Below are 21,923 nucleotides of genomic sequence, written 5' to 3' on the forward strand. Positions count from 1 at the left end.
TGTTTTCATGTTTTCCTTTTTCCTCCTTATTTTGCTCTAGCTTCTATGTATCAAAGAAAACATTCAACCCTTGACTTTATGAGTCTGACTTATTTCACTTAGTATGATGTTCTCCAGTTCCATCCATTTTACTAGCACAAGTCATAATTTCATTCTTCTTTATGGTCAAGTAAAACTCCACTGTGTGTGGGTATAGAGCACATTTTCTTTATTCATTCATTTGTTGACAGTCACTGGGGCTGATTTCTCAACTCGTCTATTGTGAGTTGCACTGCTGTAAACATCGATGTGCCTGTATCACTATGGCATGCTGATTTTAGTTCTTTTGAATAAATACCCAGGCTTGGGTGACCCTATCAACAGTGCCTCCATTCCTAGTCTTTTGAGAAATCTCCATACTATTTTCCAAAGTGGTTATACTAATTTACAGTCACATCCACAATGTATGACTTTACATTTTCCCCCACATCCTTGCCAGTGTGTTTTATTAATATTCTTGAGGGTTCCCATTCTAACTGAAGAGAGATGAAATCTCAATGTAGTTTTGATTTATATTTCCCTGATTCCAAGGGATGCTAAGTTTTTTTTAATGTATTTGTGCTGACAAATATATTTGTGTATCGTCTTTTGAGAAATCTCTTTTTAGTTCTTCTGCCAACTTAATGATTGAGAAACGCATAATTCTAATTGTTCTGAAATGAAGGTTATCATGACCTGAGCATGGGCTGGCTAGCTGTAACAAGAGGACTTTGTTTATATTAAGGGAGCAAGCTTTTCTTGACTCAGCAGAAGACGGAATACCCTTGAGAGAGACTCAGGCCCTTTGTTCAACTTATTCAGAGGAACTGAGACCTTGGTTAGGAACAGTGCTAAACTTTTGGAAAAGGTGAAAGGTCATGAGAATTGCTCCAACTGCTAAATACTATAGTTGAACTGCTCTTTCTCTGCTGGTTGCTTTAAATACTGGTTCTCCCTTATCTTCTCCCTCTGCCTTTGATAACTCTCATTTTACTCCAACCTTGTCCTCAGCCCTCACCCTTAACAAGCAGTGTAAAGTTAAGACTATTCTCTCTCATCTTAACTATGATTTAGGGATTTCTAATTGCTTCTCACTTCTAACAGCACAGTCCAAATCTTGCCTCACCTCCTGACCAATGTAAAACAGCATTCATCCATTTACTCATTCTTTGATTCAGCAATACTTTTTGAGCACTTACTGAGCACTATTCCAGGGCTTAGAATCCAACCCCATACACATGAAATGAAAATCTCTCCCTACCTGGAGCTGACATTCTAATAAGCAGAAGGGAACATTGATTTTGGAACTTTTAAGAATGTCATTTAAATTTTTTTCTTCATCTCTTACACCCCAGCAATCATCTCTACTTTCTACTATTTATGTTCCCTTATAGTAAAAAGGAGATTTTTTTTAAATCTAAGTATGCTACTTGATGCATTTTAGGCATCTTCAGATACTTTTGAAGGGGTTCTCTAAACAAATTTGTAAGACAGGATTTTTAACTTTATTTTGACATAATTTTAGATTTACTGACAAGTTGCAAAAATATTTCAGATATTCACATATATCCTTCACCCATTTTCTTCAGTGTTAAGATCTTACATAACTCATGCATACTTAGCAAAATGGATAAATTAATATTGGTGCCAAACTAATAACTAAATGACAGGCTTTATTCAGATTTCAAAATTTTCTCATTTCCACTAATTATTCTGTTCCAGGATTTTATCTAGGATCCCACACTACATTAAATTTTCTTAATGTCCTTGAATATGTGACAGTTTCTTCATTTTTATTTTTTCTATTGTTGAAGAATTCCATTTGGGCATTTGCAGAATGCTCCTTAATTTTGGTTTGTCTCAGTCTCATGTTTTTCTTATGATTGGATAGGGTTATGGATTTGTGGGCAGAGATACCATAAAGGATATGTGCCCTCTTCATTGTATCATATCAGGGACTATTGTAAGGGTCCTGCGAAGCGTCGGAGAAAGAGACCACACAAGAGACTGACTTCATGCAATTGGCATAGGGGATTTATTAATTCAGCATGCTGAGGTTCCAGGCTCACTCAGAAAGATAGAGCAGCCCAGAGCCCAGAGCAGAGGTCAAGCAGAGCTTAAGTACACTTTTTGGAGAGGGCGGGGGGCTTTGCATACATCAGAACAAATCATCATGAGGCGCGGGAAAATTGAACAACAACTCTGAGACATGATTAGTACGTTCGTTGGCGGAAACAGTCTGGGCAGGGGTGATTGGTCACTCCTAAGCGGGGTACACATTCAAACTGATTGGTTTTGGGGCCTGGATGACTACGTGCCGAGCTACTCAGAGCCCTTAGCTATTAAACAACCAGGGAATCAGCGGAAATATTTACTGGGCAGTTCGGGTATTGTCCTAACAGCTACAGGGATTACAGTTTCTGGGGGTAGCAGAGGAATTTTAACAATACCTAGTCTTTTACTTTTTAGCCCAGGCCCCGTAGTTTAGAAACTTTACAATGCCTGGTCTTTTACACTTTAACTCAGGCTTTTGCAGCTTAGAATCAGCTTAGAAATTTTACCTTTACACTATACCCCATAAACATGACTTATTACTGGCAAGATTAACTGTGGTCACTTGATTTAAGGTGGTGTCTGCCAGGTGTCTCCACTATAAAATTTTTTTCCTTTTCATATTCTTTATAAGAAATACTCTTTTGAGTTCAGTCAGTTTTTCAGAACAGGGGAATTAAGTCCCCTTTCATGGAAAGAAGAATATCAAAGAATTTGTAGATATGTTACAACTACCAATTTATATAATAAATATCTGGGAGGAGATACTTTGAGGTTATGCAAATAAACTGTTTAAAGTTTTACCCACTGATTTTGCATCTACTTGTGGATCTTGAATGCAGCAATTATCTAATGGTGATTCTATTCCTCTAACTCCATCTACATTTATTATTTAGAACTTTTCTGATCTTCTCCTTTCTCCATTTATTTGATAATTTATTTATATCACTTTGGGCTCCTGAGTATTTGTTTCATTTATATTGCTGGCTCATCTTGTAATTATGAGGTGCTGCCTTTAATCTCCGTTCCACAAATGAAAAACTGAGATTCAGAGCATTTTCATGACTCACCCAGGATTATAGTCACTCAGCTTGCAAAACCGGATTGTATTCAAGTTTCCCTGCTCTAAGCTCTATGTTGCACCTTTCTTCACGTTATGGTTCAGATATTAGGTGCCCCTCCAAAAGCTCATGTGTGAGACAATGCAAGAAGGTTTAGAAGAGAAATTATTGGGTTATGGGAGTCTTAACCCAATCCATGAATTAATCCCCTGATGGGATTAGCTGAGTAGTGACTATATGCTAATAGGGTGTGGCTGGAAGGAGTGGGTCCCTTCGGAGGTGGGGGAGCCCTCGGGGCTGGTGGAAGGGATATGTATTTTCTATCTGGTGAGTCATTTTCCTCTACCACATGCTTCTGCCATGATGTTCTGCCCCCAGGAATGGAGCCAGCTATCTATGGATTAAGACCTCTGAAACTGTGAGCCCCCAAATAAACTTTTTCTCCCTAAAATTGTTCTGGTAGTATCCTTTAGTCACAGCAGCAAAAAAAAAAACTGACTAAAACACTTCACCTGGCCTTCCACTTGCTATATAGCATGAGGGATAAACAAAAACAAGCAAACAAAAGAATGAATGTAATAGTACATTTACAAATTCATCTGATGATGGGAGTCGAATCTCAGTAATCTTATTATAAGAGCACAAACAGGAAATGTGTAGCAAAGAGATCTGAACACCAAGTAAGGAACTTCATTCAGCAGCACAGTCCCATTTAATTCTCCCAATTCATAATGTGATTTTGTAGTTTTGGCTGTTGTACAAATGTTCAGAATATATCATCATATCCTTTGGCCAGAGTTGATTTTAGATAAGAATGAAATATAATCCCTATATAAAGAAGCCCAGCAACTGGGTTTTCTGATAATTTACCATGATCCTACATGTAACTCTAACAATGCTTCTAGGAATCTATGAGCTCCCCAGAGACATGTCAAGTCACATCAAAGCTGCATAGTAGGCATTCAATTTCTGTTGCTGAATATGCCTCTTTTTTTTTGTGGTTCCTTCTGTAGGAGTATCACATGACTTCTCCCCTTTTACTGCCATAGATTTAGAGTTCTGAGCTGTTTTTAAATAGTAACGTCAGTAAAAAAAAATGTATTATTAACATATCATATTCAAAAAACTAGCAGAGTTGGTTGAAATGTCTAGCACCTTGTCCAATTTCTGACACAGTGGTGGTAAATGAAGAATGAACCCCTAAAGAAATGAATGAGTAGGTTGGAGTAGTTGGGGAAGATTTCATGCAGAGTAGAGATTGAACAGAACCAGGAAGGATTCTGCAGACAGGAGGAAAGGGCTTGTCATTAACAACGCTGAATGTTGTTCCTTTTCTGATGTTAGTTATGTCCGAAGATAATAAGCCTTTTCACTTTATTAGAACCCTCTGATAATCATAAGAAGCCAACAACTTCTAATATCCTTACAACTGTCTTCCAAATCCTTAAAGACCCCATCTTGGTATGTGGAATTGGTCTATGATACCAAGAGATGGTAGATAAGCATTCAACCACTTAGGATCACTTCAAGCTAATTCCACATTTTCAGTCCAATGGCAATCTCATCAACCACACTGTAGCTGAAATCAATCAGTTCTGAATTTTAAAGCCTGATACCCCACTTCTAAAGGCTAATTTCTGTTTTTCCAAGAATCTTTATATACATAACAAAAACTCAGAACAAAGTCACTTAACTAAAAGGGGCTCTTAGTCCCATTTAACTGGATGGGCTCACAGAAACCAAGGTACAGATCAAGGGAGCAAGGGCAGCTCTAGGACCAAATAGAACTAGAACAAGGAGCTGCCACTGACGTCATCATTTCTTTGTATACCAGTCTCTCAAATCTACTTGTCTCTGATTTTATTCTCTTCTTCTACTGACAGTGATTTCCTATGGCAGGAGAACCATATCTCATATCTCATATCTCAGAGAGCCATATCTCCTGGCCCATGAACTCAAAACCAGGTCCCTCTTTCTCCAGTTCAAGTAGACATAATAGATACTATAGTAAAGTATGCCAGACTTGGTCACAAGTCCAACTCGATGTCGATGTCAAGTGACGTTGAGGGGTATGACAGAAAACCCCACCAGAATCACAGAATATAGTGAGTAAAGAATAGCTTCCCCAGAAAAGAGGACAGCAGGGCATGCCAACCCCCCTCAAAGGTTCATAACTCTAGGCTGAGCTAGACAGAGCAGGGATAAGCAGACCTGTTTTGGGGGACTGCATATGTAACATCTACAACTTTCACATCTGACATGTTTGGCCTTATACAACCCCCCAGGTTCTTATTTGTCTAACTTCAGGCTCCCATACCAAAATCCTTAATAATGAGCTAGAGAAGGAAGAACAATGGAAGTGAATGTTAACTATGTGGGATATAGCAAGTAGAGAAGAGAGGCGACAAGGGGTGATGACCTTGTCTTGCTAAGATCAACTCCTGGCCAGTCTTCTACTCATTTTGGCAATAAATAGTCACTAATATTCTAAACAGTTAAGACAATAAAGACCATATGTGATGGACAGAGGATACTTGGACCAGAATAGGGTACATAAGAGCTCAGGTATGGTACAGCTCTCAATCCGGAGGAAATATAATCTGTGCTTTTGGAATACTTAACATTTACCTGGCTTTCCATTTTCCTCAGCAAGTTACAGTGTTTGTGTTGCATCTTTCTGACCCATGTTCAACACACAAATGCTTTATGTACTTTCACCAGATGCAATATACCTCGCAGGTTGCAACTTGGTATTCACACTTATTCACATTTTTAGTTTCCTCTATGACTCATAAGCTACTCCTTACTTTCTATCTGTGTCTCATTTCCGCCTTATGTATTTATTTATTTTATCCTCTGGGTAGCAGAATTGGATTTTCTTAATTAAGAGACAAAAATTAAACATACAGTGGCATCTGATATTTCTTTTTCGTAGAACATTCTGGCTTTGCATGACTAGGGAAGAAGATGCATCCACACATATAAAAGCATGTCAAGGAAGTCAGCATGGAGGATACTCTCTTTTCTACTCCTCTATCCCCAGGAGCCAAGAGATTCACTACCAAAAAATCCATCTGCTTGTTAAGATATTCTGACTCAATGAACCTCTGACTCAGGTAAATTATGAGAGTTTCTCTTCCTTGAGTTTAAATTTTGGAGATGGTCCTTCAGTTATAAACCTGGGTGGTAATATCCTACACAAACATGTCCACTCCTTGCCTCTCACTACTAAGACCTGGGAAATAATTGAATTATCACTGGGGATTATGCCATAAGCTCTGAGAACCCAAGGACTTTGGCCACTTATGCTGTAGGTCATAAACATATGGCTTGTTTGCCACATGGCTTTGTCTCTTTACTTTGGTCAAATACAATCCTGAGCACCTCAGCTGTGACATGCAAAGAAACATCCAGGAGTCATGCTGATAAGCAGAGAGTGAAAGAGTGAAAACAAGCCATTGCCAAAACTGCATGTTAACTATGCAAATATTTTGAGTTCCCTGACCTCCTATTTAAGGAGTAGTTTTAAGGCCATGAGTGTTGCTGGGAAAGGTAAGTCCACCCTTCTGGCTACCATTCAGAAGAAAACAAGTGGACATATGATAACAACAAGGAGAGGGGAGACAGCAAGTGGTTTTATTCTTTGCCATTTAAGTATACCAAGATGTTGTGCCATATCGGCTGATAGGGCTTGGATAGATGCCTGGGTGAAATAGTGGCTTAGAGAATAGTGCCTAAGGATCTGTGGAACCAGAAATACACACAGACAGAAATGCAGCCACAGTAGGAGTTTCTGCTAGGCATCTCTAGCAGGTGCCAAAGTGATAGAAGTATACCATCACAGAAGCATTGGGCTCCTACTGGACTCCTTTTGTGCTTGTGACTCCGATAACACAACCATCCAGCTTCTCTCTCTTTACAGACATATAATTTCCCTCCTCACTTCAGCAAGTACATTGCAGAAAACCTGACAGGGGAAGTCAAGGAATTTGCATAAAATTAATTTTAGGCCAATAGCACTGCTCAGGTAACTGACACCAACAAATTCAAAACTATGCCAGAGGATACAACTTCAACTCAGGTCATGCAAGATTTCCACAGAAATTTCTAGAATGAGCACAAATTCAAAAAATGCAGAATAAATGAATAAACAACCAAGCATGAATAGAGCCAGCCAAAAGACAGAAGCAGATCCCATTCAACACTTCAAATAATTGAGGTATCAAATTGGCAATGAAACTAAATATTTTAAATGATTTTCACAAATAGAAGAAGGAATCGGAAATATGACAGGAGACTAACTTTGAAAAGAACCAAATAAAATGAAAAATATTGTGACTAAACTAAAATTGCCCTAACAGAATTTTGAAGTTCCCAGTGTTCCCTTAAATTTAGTGTCTAAGTGCATGATTATCAGCTATGTTTTAATTGTCATCTTGTACCTCTCTGTGTGGTATTTGCAATTGTAAACTTTTTTTCCTACTATCTTTATTATGGTTTTGACATGTGGTGTTGCCCAAAACCTCATGTGTGATGGACAATGATTAGATTATGAGAGTTGTAACCTAAACAAGTCACTGGGGCATGACTTTGGGATTTATATTTTGTTCTTGTTGAGAAAACCACCACCCCCTTCCTGGTTACTAAGTTCTGAGCTTCATCATCAAATACACAGAGATTTTGCATTTAGAACTAAATGCTCTTCCACCATGATGTTCTCTCACCTCAGGCCCAAAGAGTTATGGTGTCAACTGACCATGGACTGAACCTCTGAAACTGAGCCAAATTAATAATTCTTCTAAGTTGTTCTTGTCAAGTCTTTTTGTCACAGCAACATAAAGCTGGTTAAAACAACCTTCCATCAGAAAAATGAATTGCTTTATTGAAGCGCTCAGTAAATAAAGCATAGATCAGTTTTCCAATACATTGTTAATAGCTGGACTAAGCTAACTATCTCTTTGTTGTTTGTCTTACTTTACATTTGTTTTTTAAAGATTTTGGACTTTCCTCTGTGCTTGAAGATAATCTCAGATATCCTTGAATAGGAGTGTGGACTCTGCCTTTATAAAAGGGGTATGCATGGTGAATCAGAAGAAAACTTACCCAGTGAGTGGGGGAGAAAAAAGGATCTGTCTTGCCAGCAACTCTGAATCCCTTGAGATCACATGACTTTGGGTCTGAATTTACACTTTATTTTTTATTTATGAGACTATGACTCAAGAATTTTAAAGTACATCGAGTTCCATAGTAGCATCCCTAGAGACCTGCAGAAGCAAGGCACTTCTCTCAGGAGGAGCACAACTAAGCAGAAGTCTCTTACACTCTTAGTGAGAATCAAACACACAGAGATTTTGCATTTAGAACTAAAATAGGAAATAATAATAAAAGTAAATACCAAAAATGAGCTAACTAGTTTGACAAATATTCAAGTAGAATGCTTAAAATTTAAAAATACGATCACTGAAAATTTACAAGGGCAATAAGAGGGTTAAACAATAGAGGAGACAGACAAAGTTATAGAGCAAATAAGTAACTAGAAGTTTAATATGACGAAACAGCAGAATAAAGTACTGAGACATAAAGAGATTGAAGTAGAAGAGAGGTTAAGAATATAAAGAAAGGAGCAATCTCCACCTAACTACTGGAAAAGATAATGGAAGAGAAAGTATGATAAGAAACCTACAGGGATGCAACGCCTGAGAGGTTTCCCGAAATTAATAAAAGATGTCAACCCTCATATCCAAAAAGTCATTAAACACCCAAGAAAAGTAAATACAATAAATCCATTCTTAGATCTAGTACAATCAAATTACACCAATGATCAAGAGAGGGTCTTAAGGGCAACTACAGAGAAAAGACAGATTATGCATATAAAGAAATATTTAAATTGAAACATAACTTTTCGGTGTGTGGGGGGTAGCCACAGAGTAGAAGAATAGTACCCTCAAATATCTCAGATTGTTGGAAAATAATTTGCATTCCATTAAGAAATATCTTATAAGAACAAAAATGAAAAAAAAATACATTCAGATATATCCACAAAAAAAGTGAATTTTCTATCTACAGACCTAAGGCTGTGGATGTCACTCAGATGTGGACCACTTGCCTAGCATGTACAAGGACTTGAATTGATCTCTAGCACTGCAAAACAAAACCAAACAACAAATATAAGCCAAAAAAAAAAAAAAAAGGCTGAGTGATAATTCCATGTGGGTTTGGACTGTATATTTGCAACTGAAGTATTCATCCACCTAGCAACATTTGGTGAACACTTACACACTTACTATAACCAGAATCAGTTAAAACACTAAACAAAAATGAGCAAATGGCAAAAAAAAAAAAATCTTGTCCTGTAGAATTTGCATGTTTATGAAGGAAAGAAGGCAATAAACAAATTAATAAAGTTAGATATAATAAGTTTTATGGAGGAAAATATAGAAGGAAAAGGAAGGGGGACACTGTTATTCCTTCACATCTCTCTTACAGTCCATGTATTCTTTCTATAATTGTTTCTTATAACACATAGAATACGACTATGAGGTTTTTGTATTTTGGGGAAAAAAAGTAAAATTCTTAATTAAATTTAGACTAAGTTTATGAAGTGTGAATGTTAAATATTTTAATTGAAAAACAGAAGTAGAGTACTTATCTTCAAATTAAGCATGAGGAGAGATGGAAAATGAAATGGGGTGGGGGGTAATCAATTCAAAGAAACCAAGAAATAAGATAAATCTGAAACATGAAAACGGAGGACAAATAGCCTAAAAATAAGGGTCAATCAATTAATTCTTAGCTGAGTTCTACCAGACCACTAAAGAACTAATGCCAATCCTCTTCAAATTATTTCAAAAAATGGAAAGGGAGGGGACCTCCCAAATTCAACCTATGAAGACAGTATTACCCTGATACCAAAACTAGATAGACATGTCAAAGAAAGAGAACTATAGTCCAATATCCCTAGTGAAGAGAGATGCAAAAAATCCTTAATAAAATATTAGTAATTCACTTTCAAAAGCACATTAAGAAGATTGGACATCTTGATCAAGTTAGTTTCTTCTTGGGGATGCAAAGTTGGTTCAACTTATGCACATGAGTAAGTGCCTCTCATCGCATAAATAGAATTAAGAAAAAAACCATGATCATCTCATTAGGTGCAGAAAAGCCCTCAACAATAGCCAGCACCCATTTATGTTGAAAACACTGAAGAAATAAGAAATAGAAGGAACTTATTTCAACATCATAAAAGCTATATGCAACAAACACAAAGTCAACATCATACCGAATGGAGAAAAACCAAAAGAATATCCTCTGAAATCAAGAACAAAAGACAAGGATGTCCACTCTCCCCACTCCTATTCAATATAATTCCTGACACTGTAGGCAGACAAATCAGGCAAGAAAAGGACAAATATGAAAAAGAAGTTGTCAAATCATCTATTTGTACTGATGACATAATGCTAAACTTAGAAGACCCCAAAATTCCATGAACAGACTTCTAGCAATGATAAATTCAACAAAGTATCAGAACACAAGAGCAACGTATAAAATAAATGGCTTTTCTCTACTCCAATATTGAATCTTCTGAGAAAGAAATTGGAGAAACAATTTCATTCACAATAGCCTAAAAGACAAAATGGGAATAAATCTAATTAAGGATCTCTATTATGAAAACTCTAGAACACTGAAGAAAGAAATTGAAGACCTTAGACAATGGAAAGACCTCTCCTACTCATGGATAGGCAGAATTAATGTTGTCAAAATGGCCATGTTACTAAAAGTGATTACAGATTCAATATAATTCCTATCAAAATACAAATGATATTCTTCATAGAACTAGGAAAAGCAGTCCCAAAATTCTTATGAAAGAATAAAAGAACCAGAATAGCCAAAGAAATACTGAGCAATAAACGTAGTGGTAGAGACATCACAATGCCTGATCTCAAATTATATTGCAGAGCTATAGTAACAAAATTATCATGGTTTTGGCATAAAATAAAATAGACATGAAGACCACAGAGTCAAAGCCACATAGACAGAGTCATATGATTCTTGACAAAGGTGCCAAAAACATATTTTGGAGAAAAGACAGACTTTTTAAACAAATGGTGCTGGGTAAACTGGTTATCCATACATAGAAAAATGAAACTAGGACTCTCTCATCCTGCACAAAAATCAATTCAAAGTGGATCAAAGACCTAAGAATTAGACTGGAAACTTTGCAACTGCTAGAAGAAAACATGGGTCAACACTCCAACATATTGGTGCTCAATAAAACTCCTAAAACTCTAAAATTAAAACCAAGAATCAATAAGTGGGGTGGCATCAAATTAAAAAGCTTCTTCACAGCAAAAGGAAACAAAAGCACAGAGAGCCTACAGAAGATGAGAAAAATTTTGGCAACTACTCTTCCTACAGGAAATTAATATCCAGAATATAAAAAGAACTCAAAAAACGTAACACCAAAAATCCAACCAAAAAATCCAACTCAATCAATAAATGGATAAATGAGCTACAAAGGTATTTCTCAAAAGAGGAAATAAAATTTGCCAACAAATATATGGGAAAGAAAGCTCAACCTATTTAGCAATCAGGGAAATGAAAATCAAAACTACACAGAGATTTCATTTTAGTCCAATTGGAATAGTAATCAAGAATACAAATAACAATTTCTAGCGAGGGTTAGGTGTAAAATGTACACTTATACTTTGTTGGTAGGACTGCAAACTAGTACAATCAGCTTGGAAAGCAGTAACAAGGTTCTTCAAAAGACTAAAAATAGATCCACCATACAACCCAGGTATCCCACTCGTTTATATCTATTCAAAAGAACTAAAATCAGCAAACTATAGTGAAACACAGCAGCACAGTTCACAATAGCCAAGTGATAGAATCAGTCTATGTTCCCATCAACAGATGGACAAGTGAAGATAAAGTGGTATATGTACACAACAGAGATTTACTCAGTCACAAAGAAATGAAATTATGTCATTTGCTGATGAATGGATGGAATTAGAAAACACTATGCTAAGCGAAATAAGCCAGACTCAGAAAATCAAGGGTCAAATGTTTTTTTTCATATGTGGGAGAAAGAGAGAGAGAGAGAGAAAGATTGATTAAAAAGGGGGGAATCTCACAAAAATAGAAGGGAGACCAATAGAGAAGAAGAAAGGGGTCAAAAGGGAGGGAGGAAGGCAGGGCATGGGGAAGTACTGAGGATGAAATCTACCAAACTATGTCATAGCCATGTATGAATATACCACAATGAATCCCATTTATATGTCCCTAATCATAATGTAACAATAATAATAACAACAACTACAATAAGAAAAAGGATGACAGTAGAGTAGATCAAGTGGATGGGGGCAGGAGGGGAAGGAAAGGGAAGGTACACAGAAATTGATCAAAACTCATTTTATGCATGTGCAAATAAGGCATAATGAATCCATCATGTATAATTATTATGCATCAATAAAAAACCCAACCCCTCAAAAATAATACAGAGTTCAATAAAAATATTTCACAACTATTTAAAAATAAGGGTCAACAATCAACAAATGGGCCAAGGACCTGAACAAACACTTCACAGAGGAGGACATACAATCAATCAACAAGTACATGAAAAAATGCTCACCATCTCTAGCAGTCAGAAAAATGCAAATCAAAACCACCCTAAGATACCATCTTACTCCAGTAAGATTGGCAGCCATTATGAAGTCAAACAACAACAAGTGCTGGCGAGGATGTGGGGAAAAGGGTACTCTTGTACATTGCTGGTGGGACTGCAAACTGGTGTGGCCAATTTGGAAAGCAGTATTGAGATTCCTGGGAAAGCCGGGAATGGAAACACCATTTGACCCAGCTATTGCCCTTCTCCGACTATTCCCTGAAGACCTTAAAAGAGCGTACTACAGGGATACTGCCACGTCAATGTTCATAGAAGCACAATTCACAAATGCTAGACTGTGGAACCAACCCATATGCCCTTCAATAGATGAATGGATAAAAAAAAATGTGGCATTTATACACCATGGAGTATTATGCAGCACTAAAAAATGACAAAATCATGGAATTTACAGGGAAATGGATGGCACTAGAGCAGATTATGCTTAGTGAAGCTAGCCAATCCCTAAAAAACAAATACCAAATGTCTTCTTTGATATAATGAGAGCAACTAAAAACAAAGCAGGGAGGAAGAGCAGGAAGAAAAGATTAACATTAAACAGAGACATGAGGTGGGAGGGAAAGGGAGAGAAAAGGGAAATTGCATGGAAATGGAGGGAGACCCTCATTGTTATACAAAATTACATATAAGAGGTTGTGAGGGGAATGGGAAAATAAACAAGGAGGGAAATGAATTACAGTAGATGGGGTAGAGAGAGAAGATGGGAGGGGAGGGGAGGGGGGATAGTAGAGGATAGGAAAGGTAGCAGAATACAACAGTTACTAATATGGCATTATGTAAAATTGTGGATGTGTAACCAACGTGATTCTGCAATCTGTATTTGGGATAAAAATGGGAGTTCATAACCCACTTGAATCTAATGTATGAAATATGATATGTCAAGAGCTTTGTAATGTTGTGAACAACCAATAAAAAAATGTTAATAAAACTATATGAGCTTGAAAAAAATAAAAATAAGGGTCAAAATAAATCATTTTTTAAAAAAAATATAGTAAATAAGAATGAACTGAACTCTCTGGGTAAAGAGCATGAACTGTCAGACTTGGTTACAAAAGAAGAGGGAATATACACCCTTCAGAGGAAATAAGCCTTATGATAAAGACAGAAATATTGAGGATAAGGGGATGAAATAAACAAACTAGGCAAATATTAGCCACAGATACCTGGTCTGCTTATCTCATGCTTGCCTAAATAGGCTTTACCACAAATATATATATAAAAGCAGAGTTAAAGAAAGTTACAACATAATGAAAAAAGGTTCCGTTTTCCTGGAGGAGACAATAATTCTAAATTTACATAGCTCTTCAATCCTTAAAATATCTAGAGCAAAAACTGAAAGAATGATGAGGAAAAACTGACAACTCTATAAATTTGTAGGAGATATTAACATTCTATATGAGTGATTTATTGATCAAGTAAGCCAAAAATTAGTAAGCATGAAGAAGATTTAAATATTATCAAGCTTAACTAATGAATATAAAGAATGAGGAATACAAACATAAAAAAATGTTGTATTTCATTTTCAAGTACACATGGAATATTTATAAATGTTAACAGAGACTACTATCTCATCAACCTTGTATTCCCCTGCAAGAATATAAACAATAAATAAGTAAATAAATTATATAATATATGGGGTATTGATAAACAATGAGGGAAACCTGGAAATGAGGGAAGCCTGTAGGATGGGAAAGAGAATCAATTTTAGATAGGTATGTAACAGAGCTGGGGCATTCCGAGAAACTGAGGCAATGCAAAGAGCCCCCCCCCTTCAAACCCCAATTCTTGCAACCAAGTCAGAAAGATTTCAGGCATGTCATTCACAGTAACAGTAATGAGTTTATTGAAGGAATCGGTTAAAAAAAAATGAAAACAAGGGACACTCTCAAGAAAGAGACTGGATCCTCTTAGAAAGGAAAGGGACAATGTGCCTCTCCTGCACTCCAGTTTTATTGAGAATCCAGAGAAGTTTCCAGACAGAATCCCACCCAGGTCCATCTCTTGACTTTTGGCTGACAGCGGGACGGTAGGATGACATAGGACTTTCAAGTTCCCATTATCATGGCAACTCTAGGTCAACTTGACCCATGCTGACCTGTTTTAATTGGATTCTTAACCATACATTCTTACAGATTTTATGGTTAGGAGGAACTACCTTATCTCCCAGAGTTTCAGGATTTCATCACAAAAGTCTCCTTCAGGGTAACTTGGGTTTCTCTTATCAACATTATTTGGGGGCCTGCATTTTTCCTGCAGTGAACAGGCAGTTTGCTGAGGAATGTGCCATATCCTGTCCACTTAGGCTGGGCAGAGCTGCAGGTAAATTGCTTTTTAGAAAAGACAGCATTAGGGGTCAGCACAGTGGGCTGATTTTATAGAATTATTCTCTTAACCTCTTGTTCCCACCATCCTCATCTGTCTGTCTCCTAACAAGTAGGCCATGGTAAATCTCACTGAGAAAGATTTGAGTAAAGAGCAGGAGAAAGTGTCAGATGGAGCAATGTTTTGTTTGGAGGGAAATTATTCCAAGCAGACAGAACAAAAAATGAAAAGGCTTGAGGTTAATATATGTCTAGGTTGTTTCAGCAAGGTAGACCAGTGTGGCTGAAGCCTGGAGCAGAATGAACTTGAAGGGAGAATAGTAAAATATACAGTTACAGAGATAAAGGATGCTGGATCAAGTAGGGCTCCAACACTATTATAAGAAAATGTTAGTTTTCACTATGACTAAGAAAGGACAATATTGAGAGGATTTGATATGCTTTGTATTTTACAAAAACCACTTTGGATTTCATGCTGTGAATAGACTAAAGGGACATTCAGATGCAAAAAGGCAAGTTATGGGCTATTCTAAAACCTAAGATAGAAATCATTGTCACTTGGGACTGGGTGATACAAAGCAATGAGAAATGGTTATATTCCAGATTTACTGTGAAACAGAATCAATGAAATTTGCTAACATAGTGGGTTTGGGGTATGAAAGTCAAGCAAGACTTCAAGGTTCTTTTGTCTAAATGACTGCAACGATGATATTGATATTTCCTAAAAGTGAAGCCTGTTGGGGGAGAAGAAACTTTATTTTCAGATATGTCAAACTCTAAATGTTGAGTAGACATTCAGGAGATATCACGTCAGCTCTTGTCTACCAGAAGTTTAGAGAACAGTTGTGCTGGTCAGCTTTTGGTCACTGTGATCAAAATACCTGACAAGAACAACTTAGAATTATTTGATTGACTGGAGGCAAGAAATATGGTGCAATGATATGGACATTATTACCTAGGTACATGTATGATTACACATATGGTGCGACACTATATCATGTACAACCAGAGAAATGAAAAGTTGTGCTGCTATTGTGTACAATGAATCAAAACACATTTGTTGTCATATACACTTAATTAGAATAAATAAATACATAAACAAACAAACAAATGAACAAATGAAAAAGAAAAGAACAACTTAGAAGCAAAAAAGTTTGTCTCATGGTGTCAGAGGTTCAGTCCATGGTTGGTCCACTCCATTGCTCTGGGCCTGAGATGAGGCAGAACATCATGGCCAAAGGGCATACAGGAGGAAAGCTTCTTTGCTCATGGCAGCCAAGAAGCAGAGAGATAGATTGTGCAAGGAGCCAGGGACAAGATAAAAACTTCAAGGGCACAACTCTAGTGACCTACTTCCTCTAGCCATGCCTCACTTTCCCAGAGTTATTACCCAGTAATCCATTCAAATTATTAATCCACAAAATGGATTCATCTACTTATTACGTTATAGCTCTCCTAGTCTGTTCATTTTACCTCTGAACATTGCTGCATTTTCTAACATGAGCTGTTTGGGGAAACTCTTCTTATCCAACATGACAGTCATCATATGAGTGGTTTTTAAAACCATGAAAGAGTGAGCATATCAAGGGAGTAAGTGTAGATTTCAAAAGAGGAGAATTCAAGAACTGATATTAGAGCCAACTCAGTTGAAATTAGGAGGGTAAAAAGGACATAATAATGCTGTCAGAGGAGTGGTGTGACATGTGAGAAGAAAACCAGAGTGGCAAATCCATTCAATGCAGTTTATAGGTTAAGTAGGATGAATGGATAACTGCATATAGGACCAAAAACCTGAAACAAAGTAACAATGGACTATATATTCAGCAGTGTTTGAAAATGAAATCCTATCATGATCAAATTGGATTTATCACCAGGATGCAAGACTAATGTAGCATTAGAAAATCTATTAGGGCATTTGCCATACTGACAGTAAAAGAGAAAAAAATAAATGATCATATTAAGAATGCAGAAAAGCATTTGATAAAATTCAACATTCTTTATAATAAAAATATCTATCCAACTAATAAAACACTGGACACTCCTTAAACTGATTGTGTGTCCACCAAAAAATTTCCAGCCATGATCTGTTGTATATTTAATATACAATATCTGTTGTATATTGTATTTTAAAATAAAGAATAAGTCAAGGCTATTTTAATGTTCAGTTGATCTTATGTAATATTGTCCTACTCCAATTTAAAGATAAGGAAATTGAGGCGAAGAGAGATTAGAAATTAAGCCTAATGCCACACAACTGAAGAACGGCAGAGGGGAATTTAAACCTGCTTAATTTTTCATAATACTACACTTGGATTATTACATATTATATCTCTTACTATAGTCCTTCAAATATTTATTTATAATCAGTTGTTTCTAAAATCTTGACCATTCAAACTATTTTAATGTATAGTAGTTTTCTACTTAGAATATTTTCTTTATAATTAACATTAAAATATACATGAAAAAGTTACTTAAAATGAATCAAAATAAGAAGAATCCTCATTTTCAACCTATTCTATTAAGCACTATGTTGCAGATCTTAGTGATATCATAGGTAATAACAAAATGTAAAAATTTATAAAGACTGGCATAGAAGACACAAAATTTCATTATTAAAGAGTGATATCATTGTCTTCAATGAAAATGAAAAAAGTTCTACATACAAAATGTTAGCATTAGTAAGAGTTTTGGAATAAAATTAGATACAAGTCCATTTTTGTCTATTGACAACAGTTCACAAGTGCAATTTTAAAAAGGTAGCCATATAATAATAACAGTAATATAATATACATGTATCACATATATATGTATATTTTATTTAAGAACACAATTAGCAAAACGTGCAAATAATTTGTTGAAAAAATATGAAATTTGATTGAAAGACATTAAAGAAGAGCTAAATAAATGATGTTTGAGGTCAGTGAAGTAACATGATTTTTAACTCAAGGCTAAACATTATTAAAACATTACATTATCCCTAAATTTATATATAGTCTTACTATAATTTTATAAATATTTCAAGAAATTTTTAAAGAAACATTGAACAAGCTGATTCTAATAGATATACGATAGACCAATGGCCAAGAAGAGTTGATACTGTTAAGTAAGGGGGTCTTGCTCTACCAGAAAAAAAAATTTATAATAAAGATGTGAAAAATAAAAGAATGAGACATTTCTCAATGATAAACAAATACAATACTAGAACAGAGAAAAACATCCAGAAACAAAGTCCTGAATATGTATAATTTATTATTCTGATGGATGTAGCATTGCACAGGGGGGAATGAGGGACTGTTTAATAAATGATGGTAGAAAAATTGGTTATTCATATGGAAAAATTGAAATTATACCTCCAAGGCCAAAGCATACACACAAAAGAATTTCAAATATTTTGAAGATTTAAATATAAAAAAAGCCAAACTTTGAAATACATCTCTATGATTTGGGGTAGAGAAACAAGAGTTAACTATAAAAGGAAAGTATTTTATTAGATTAAAAAGAAAGTTAATGACTGCATTAATAATAAAAACCTTTGGTCATCAAAATATTAAAGGAAGAAAATGAAAATACAATATGTAAACTTTGAGAAGGCTTAGAACAAAGATTACACTTCTAAATTCTTCAAACAACAAGAAGTAAGCCAGGTGTGGTAGCACATACCTGTAATCCCAGCAGCTCAGGAGGCTGAGGCAGGAGAATCGCAAGTTCAAAGCCACTTAGTGAGTTCTCAGCAACTTAGTGAGATCCTCGATAAATTAGTGAGAACTTGTCTCAAAATTAAAAAGGGCTGGTGATGTGGCTCAGTGTTTAAGCATCCCTGGTACCAAAAAATAAAAAATAAAATAAAAGGCAAATAAGCTTACATAAAAATGACTAAAATATATTAACATGCATTCTAAGAAGAAAAGCAAATGACTAGTAAATATGTGAGAAAAAGATTCGCTGTACATAACAATAAGAGAATTGCAAAAAAAAAAAAAGGACAATGAAATACAATGTACAGTTACCAATATAACAAAAATTTAAAAATCAGACAATACCATGTATAACAAGAATGTGGAACAATGAGGATTATACATTCTTGATGAGAATTCAAATTACTACAACTGATTGCAAGTACAATTGATACTATCTTGAAAAGCTGGATGATCTTAACCCTATGACTGAGAGTTTCACTCTTAAGAATACATTTTATACCCTAAAAAATCTCTGACCAATAGAAATTTAATACAAGCCATATATAGAATTTAAAATTTCCCCAAAGCCATATCCAAAATAATAAACAAAGAAAAGTGAAATTCTCTTAAAATTGTTTTCATACTGTTTACTTAACCTAATATAACCAACATATCATTTCAACATATAATAAAATATGAAAAAAACTAAGCTAGATATTTACATTTTTCTGTACTAAGCCTTTAAAATATGATGGACATTTGATACCTACAATGAATACCAATTCAGACTAGCCATTTTTCAAGTTCTCAAGATCCAATTATGACTAGTGGACTAGTGGTTACCATATGAGATACTGTCACTAAAGAAATCACAGGAAGCATGTACAACGATGTTTATATTCATGGTGGTATTGTTCATAAAAGGGGACACCTGAAAACAATCTAAATACTCATTGGCAGGAGACTGTTTGGTTTAATTATCGATTGTTCATATGAGGAAATACTATGCTGCAATTATAATGAAAGAAGAGCAGCCACAAACAGCAGGAATGAATCTTAGAAACAAACAGTGGAGCAACCAAAGACAGTTTCATAGGCACACATACAGTATAACATTTTCACAAAGTTCAAAAGGAAGAAAACTAGACACCATGGTGTTTAGGGACACATACATATCATGGTAACAGTATAAAGAAAAGCGAGGGGGAGAAAAAGCAGTTATATCTGATGGCAGGCAGGGAAAAAGAGTCAGGAAAAACTACAGAAGTTTCAAGGGTTTAAGTAACCTTTCCTTCTTAATAATGTTTTCATGGGTAACCTTTTTATTATTCGGATTCATAACTTGCATGTGTTATATGTACTGGTTTGTATGTCTTAAATTCTTCATAATAAAATGAGAAAAAAAATAATGAGCTCATTCTGGAAAAACACCAGTTTTTGCTTTGCCTAAAGCAAAAACTCTCTCCCTCTGCACACGTTTTTCAACATTTCTCTATAGTTAGGGAGAAAGCACAGCATGGGCAGACTTAATATATGTAAGTTGCAGTTTAAAAACAAACATTTATCATGCGTCAAGCCCTGGACTCAGGACCTGATATCCAATATCTGGTTTAAGTCATGACAAAAAGCAACGGGATGGGCTCTTTTAAGGTCTCCCTTTTTATGCATGAGAAAGTAAACCTAGAGAGATGAGTGACTCACTGATGAAATTGCCCAAAGTTGCATGTTAAGTTATGTGGCCAATGCAGGAGTTGAACTCAAACTTGATGAGTGAACATGCCTAAGCTGGTAAGCTCCTCAGATAAAATTTTTATATTTGAGTTTTCATGTTGCTATGTTATCCCTCGGTCTTCTTTTCTTTGTGAATGCTGAAGAATGAGTCAGAGCCCTGTGTGTGCTAAGTACATGCTCTACCACTGAGCCATACCCCCAGTCTCCATTAGGCTCTTCTCTACTTGCAGAATGCATTGAGAATATGCTGAGTACTGTGTTAAACACAAAAGGAAAATACCAATTTTTTTATGTGAGAGGGCTCACATAATTCCCAATTGTTGGAACCAGAACTAAATGTCATTAATCTGGAATGTGGATAATAAATTAGCAACTGCCGTTGATTAATTATTAACTAAGTACTTTCTCTATATTTAAGTGATGGGTGTGCATCACATCTCTAAACTTCACCAAGCTGCTAGGCAGCTGAACAGTTATTATCCCCTTTTACCCATAAGAAAACTGAGGCTCAGAAAGTTTCCACTGTTGGCTTATTTAGGTAGTAGGAATATTAGTTTGAGCTATGGATGCTTCCTGAATCTTAATAAAGGCTAAGGAGAGGAGCTGGGAACATAGCTCAGTAGTAGAGCATTTGCCTAGCATATTCAAAGCCCTGGGTTCGCTCTCCATTACCACAAAATTAAGTAAATAAACAAATATGTTAAGGAGATACAGGTAGGTGGTCAGTCCATGTGTCAATAGAATTTGTATTTGGGCTATCACTAAATGAGACAGAGATACTATTTTTCCATATATGTCCATGCATTTAAATGCAGCCTGACTATATGTAAACCGCACTTTGGGGCTGGACAAATCTGAGAAAAGACAGGATGAAACCGTGTTATGTTACTGAGGGACAGGCAATGAAGTGGGAAGGAGAATCAGACCCACAAAAAGAAGGCCAGTAAGGGATGTGGGCAATGATTCCACAAATGCTGTTCTGTGAATGAAAGTGAAGCCAGAAAGCAAAGTACTGGGTGGTTTAGGCAGTCTAAGTTTTCAAAAAGTATACTTTGAAGCTTGGTGCTCTTTATAGTGAATAATTCATGCTCTTTGGGATCACAGAAAGACTTTGAGATGCTCTAGGAAAAAGAAGGGGGAAAAATCTGTCCACAGGGGTTTGTGGTTTGGGAAAGAGAAAGTTATGCATACTACATGTTAACACAACTCTAACCAGGTGTCCAGATCAGCAAATCTCACCTCAGACCATGTGATAAGGAATCAGGCTGGCTTTGAGTGGGAGTTCCCCCAGTTTTGCATTTTTTTTTTTAATCATCATACAGTGAACAATCTGTGTTATCTGCAAGGCTGAAGGTGCCTTCCCTTTTTCCTTTCTTATTAT

The 21,923-nt window shown here is 35.9% G+C and overlaps 1 long non-coding RNA gene across 5 annotated transcripts in view; it reads right to left on the bottom strand.

Annotated features, from left to right (window-relative positions):
- LOC308632269 overlaps nucleotides 1-21,923 on the bottom strand; it is a 371,322-nt gene that overhangs the window by 103,312 nt on the left and 246,087 nt on the right. Inside the window, exon 4 of one of the 5 annotated variants that reach the window (XR_014018476.1) lies at nucleotides 18,795-18,951. The exons of the other annotated variants lie outside the window; for them this stretch is intronic. This is a non-coding gene — a long non-coding RNA (uncharacterized lncRNA). The remainder of the gene's footprint in view (nucleotides 1-18,794; nucleotides 18,952-21,923) is intronic. 5 annotated transcript variants of the gene reach the window in all.

Source organism: Spermophilus citellus, assembly GCF_964194105.1.
Source record: "Spermophilus citellus genome assembly, chromosome: 13".
Lineage (NCBI taxonomy): Eukaryota > Metazoa > Chordata > Mammalia > Rodentia > Sciuridae > Spermophilus > Spermophilus citellus.